Source organism: Ammospiza nelsoni, chromosome 18 (assembly GCF_027579445.1).
Source record: "Ammospiza nelsoni isolate bAmmNel1 chromosome 18, bAmmNel1.pri, whole genome shotgun sequence".
NCBI classification, from domain to species: domain Eukaryota; kingdom Metazoa; phylum Chordata; class Aves; order Passeriformes; family Passerellidae; genus Ammospiza; species Ammospiza nelsoni.
The window spans coordinates 340,001-345,341 of NC_080650.1; positions in this window are offsets into that span (position 1 = coordinate 340,001).

Here is a 5,341-nt window from a genome sequence, read left to right on the forward strand (position 1 = left end):
AACCGTGCCCACCTGCCATCGGCCCCTGGCACTGTCCTGGGCACATTTACATTCTCCAGCAGCCTCTTCTTCTCACCTTTGCATTTATTCCCTAGTTAATTTATGATTCTTTAGGCTGATATCTCATACGTCCTTTCTAGTTTTTGAAGATGACTTTATCTCTTGTCTCTGGAGGAATCTGACCCACAATGTAATTCAATATATTGCTTCAGAGCACCCAGAGTGCTGTGACCCTGCATCCCATGCCTTAATCTTAATTTCTGAATCTGTGTGAAATGAAGCCTGCATATAGATCGATTTGTCACGGAGACTTGAATTCTATTTTGTTTTTTTACCTTTCTGCCAGTCCATGTTTTCACACACTGAGCTATTCTTGTTTATTCTCAGATTTTCTTTATCTGAGAGAGGGAAAAAAAAAAGAGGTCTGTTCTGAATTCCCTGTCTGCCATCTAGCATGAATTTTTATACCAATAACACCAGCAGATTGCCGTATGTACTTTTAAGTCCTCTGTTTTGGAGATAAGATTGATATTAATCCCATCTTTCTCAGCAATCTCCTGAAGTATTTACCTGCCTTGAATGATCATATTTGCTTATTTTTGGATTCTAATTTCTTTTAGTTTTAATATCCCTTCAATATGCTTTTCATTACAAGTTGCTTGGATGACTCATTACTAGTCTCAGGTAGAGAATGTATTTTCTGTGCCAGCCACTGAATAACAACTTTAGATGGATTCTTCTCCATGGATGATTTTTATGATTATTATTTTTAATCTTAGATATGTCTCCTTTCATGATATGCTACTGGGTACTAGCAATAGATCTGGCTGTAGTTTGCACTGAAACTCTTTTCTGACCATTTAAAGGAGCATTAAAGTGGAAGTAAATTATTTGTTGCTTTTTCCTGATCCTCTTAAACTGCCAGCATAGTGAGAAAGGGATTTTGTATGAAAGACAGCTTTATTCCAAAGGTCTCTAAAGAAGCAATAGAGAGTTCAGCCCCCAATGGATAAAGGTGAGAAAATTGGCTGTAAGTTGGTAAATAAAGTTTAGTATGCCAGAAGACCTAATTTAGAGGGGAATTGTTGGAGTCCTGTTCTCCCAAGGTTAATGCAGGAGAGGCCAGTTCCCACCACTACAGACAGATGACCCTTATCCCAGGCATTTTGCTGCTTTTGTCATACAAAGCATGGAGCTCAAAATGCCAAGGTCGCCAGGCTTATAAAGATTAAACTGCACTTCAGAAGTTTAAGATACAGACAAAAATCTGAAAATAATTGAAGACAGTAATTAAACTGATTAAACAACCATCAAAACCAAATTAAATGCTTATGAAGTTGAATCAAGTACATGAGCAAGTATGCGAAATTAAGCCTGAGGAAACTTTCCATCCATTTCTCTCTACTGGAAGATACAAAATGCAGTTTCCTGGCTGTTTCTAATGTAACCACATTTTAGGAATACACCTGGGAGCCCACCAGATTAATGGGGGCTGCAAATAATCTTGAAACCAAAATGAAACATTCAAAATAAGGGAAGATTGCAAGTAAGTCTTAGAATTTTCTTTCCCTAAGGCTAAAGCTAGAGGGTAGTTGAAATTATATCTGAAACGGATTTTGTTTTTTTCCTTTATAATGCATTCCAATTACTCCCACAGTAAGTAGATCTGGTTTCCTCAGCCTGTTTTCAGAAGACATTACTTAGATTATAGATGGAGGCACAATTATATGGCCAGACATGCATTAGCAAAGAAAGAATTCCCTGCACCTGCAGGCTCAGCCGCCCGTGTGGCTCAGGGTGCCAGATTCAGACAGTGCTATTGGAGATGTGCACCAGCAAAAATCTCCTGTTCAAAACATCTTCTGGTTTCCTCAGGGTTTCCACCTCAGTTCTCATGAGCAGCATTTCCCACCAAGGAACTCAGAAATCATTTACACCAACCTGCTGTGTCCAGAGTCTGGGACCCCCAAACTTCCCACCCTGCAGATGAAAATCCCTTTCTTTCCCTGCGAGCCAAGGCAGCAGAACTGCAATGGTTTGAATGGGAACAAGTGGGGAAAGCCAGCCACAGAGGCAGTGCAATTTAACAATTTAACTTAAAAAACAGTAGACAAACCCGATGTTAAAACACAACTGACACAAACCCTTTATGGCTCCTTCTAAATCTGCTCTCAAAGCACCGGCTAGACTTTGAAGCACCCCTTGGTGAAGGCAGTTGGGATTTATGGTACCTAAAGAATCAAATTCCCTTTGTCTTTCAGTTAGTACATGACAGGAGCAAAGGAGTACAGAAATAAATAGCAGTTTGCTTCCTGGTTTTAATTAAGTTTGGCAAAATAAGGTCAGAAGAGGAGTGTTTGAAGTTGCCTTGGGGATTTTTCAGTCAAACTAATGCTAAAAAATGTAAAGAAAAATATGAGATACATTTGGTCCATCATTGTCAAGTCTATAATTGCTTTGGAATCAGCCTTGTACTCTACAAAAGAAATGTGAACAATTTCTGTTGGCATGTTTGGAAAATGGATTGACCTGGCGTTTACTCAGTAAAATAATTTGATGCAATTGTGAGCCACAGCTGGTTTTTAGCATTTGCAGAAGCCAAGAGTTGAAGGGGAAAAAAAAGAGCAAGCAAATGTTGGACATGTTGGAAGCGTTGGAAGCATTAAGGATATTAAATATTTATAGCAAATAATTGTTTTTGCATTTTGGTCTCCAAATGAGCGTAGCTCTTGTGTATTTGGCGTGTGGTTTATTTGTTCTTCTAAACTGTGCGAGTCTGGAAGCTTTCTGCACCGTTTGACACAGACATCTCTGGGGCCACGGATTGCTCATCCTGCTTGGAATTCCCTGCAAGAAGGGGCTCAGAGAGGTGGGAGTTGGTGTGGAAAGTTCATAGGAAAATCCAGCGAGGAGTTCAGCAGCGCAGAGCACGAGGCAGCTCCCGCTCTCCTCCCGCTGTACCCCGTTATCCTGCTCGGCGTCCCGGGGGCTCGCAGGCACTGAAGGGTTTTGCTCTGACCCCGCAGGGCCTGGAACCCTCCACGGGCAGGGGAAATCTCTCCCTGAGGTAAATGTGCTGGCAGACCCCTCCCTGCAGACGCATCCTGCACGGTGCCCCAGGGCTCAGGAGCGCAGGGGAACATTTTGGAGCACGCTGGAAAATCAGGGGAGAACACGCCCCATTGTTTTCAGAAACACACTGCTCTTGTTTCTCCAGATAACCTGCAGCTGTGATGTCAGGTGTCTGGGTTTTTAGTGTGCACACCCAGGGTAAGTCCATATTGTGAAGGGTTTCTTCTGACTGGCCTACAAAGAAATGATGGCATGAACTTGCAGTAACAAACTCATGCCTGTGTTCCAAGCTGAAGGAGAGGTTTTAAAAAACATCTGAGGAATATGCATGATTTTTTTTGGTTTAATCTTCAGCGCTGTTCTCTCTCTAATTGTTCAAAAGCATGTTGATATACAAAAGACACCCAATTCTTTGGGTTCAGCTACCTATAGGTGTTCTAGTCCATCATTCCAGCAGTATTTCAGCTTTATCATATAGTGTTCAGTATATTTTTATCTTTCCTCATTATACACCTTTATTTCATAGATAATTATTGTGTTAATCAAAGCCCATTTTAATGAGTAGTACCAGCAGTTTTATTCTTAACCTTTCAATCTTTTTTTTTTTTTTCCCTCAGACCATTTGTCAAATATATCTGTCAAAACCAGTTCTTGCCTACAACAAATATTATTTGAAGTCATACTCCAAATGTGAAAAGAACAATCTATTTGCTCGCAGCGAGAACAGTTGTGTGGCTGATCAGGAATGAGGGTGTCACTGTGAGATAATAGTTCTGGGAGGGATGATTGATGTCCCTTGCTGCAGCCTGTGCTTGGGGGCTACGCAGAGACACAAAGGCTAACTGGACTTGAAAGCTGAATCCCCACCTCACCCTTACAAATGAGCCATCTCAGCTGGGCTTGGAGCAGTTGTTTAATCAGCAAGGAGCAGCCTCTGCTGAGATCCCAGCGTTGTTCCTATTTGCCATTAAATGGGGGGCATCACTCTCCCTGACTCTCCCTACAACCTTTGTATTAAATTTGCTGTAAAGAAAACAAGAGCACTGATTAGTGAGGCCTGGAGATGTTTGTCAGAGCTACAGGTGCCTTTAGTGACAGGAGCCTGAGTGTAAAAACAAATCTCTGTAAATAAAAAGCTTCTGTTAATCTTGAAAGGTGGGAGGAGGATTATGGATAATTGAACGTGGGAGAACAAAACTGCTAGATCTGAAACATAAACACATTGTCTTTGTGTCCATCAGAAAATAGATTTTTGTTGCTCCTTTCCCTCAGCTGATTTGTCTTGGGGGAAGTTCATATTTTTGAGATAACAAACTTCATTTTACCTTGGCGAGCAGCTTGTAGAAATACAATTTTGCTTCTTTAACCACAATACAATGATGAGTGGCTAGTATCATGCTTCTCCCCACTGTCCTAGCTTGTGGAGAGCTGGGTTTGCTGCCAAACCCAAGATTCTGGTAATTCCCTGCCTTCCCACATCCAGCTCTGCATCTTCTCCGTCCTGTGCACATCCCAGATCCTTTGCTCTCCTCCATCAAAGTCCTTTCCTTCTCTGTTTAAAAACTCTTTGCTCGCTTGTGATCTCCTCCTGATTATTTAGGTTGAAATATTTATTTTGTTGCATTGCTGCCTATACATGTAAATAGTTCTGTTTTTAAACTAAGAAATGCAGAGATTTAGCTTTTTGAAAACTCACACACAAAATGGTTTAATGCTTTGCATTGGGTGTATTGCACTGGAAATAATATTCCTTCCCTGTTTGCAAGTACATAGAAAAGTGTGTTTCTTGATATTGATCAAATAAATACATTTTATTGCACTGTTATTACAGATGGAGAGACAGAGGGGAACTCTTATAACAGAGATAAATATATTTTGAAGAAAAATAGCTGTAGGATTGAAAACTAAAGAATATGGCTTAGATAGCATGATAATGTTCTTTGTAGAAAGCTCTGAACAGATCAGAACTTAGTGGATAACTGAGGATGTTGATTATAGGTAGCCCTTGGCTGTTTGTCTAAAGTAATCTTAGGATTGAGCATGGATTTATTTGGTAATCATAGCAGTTCAAGCAATTTATCTAATCAGGCACCCTGCAAGTCTTCATCCACCACCAGATTTTTATTTCTTGCTTGGATCTTTCTGCCTTATGTGACTTGAATAAAAATTTTCATGAAACCTCTAGATTTCTGTCCAAGAATGGATGTTCATCTGTGGGCAGGAGAAGAGAGTTCATTGAGGCAGCAGCAGCAGCACAGAATCCCCTGCA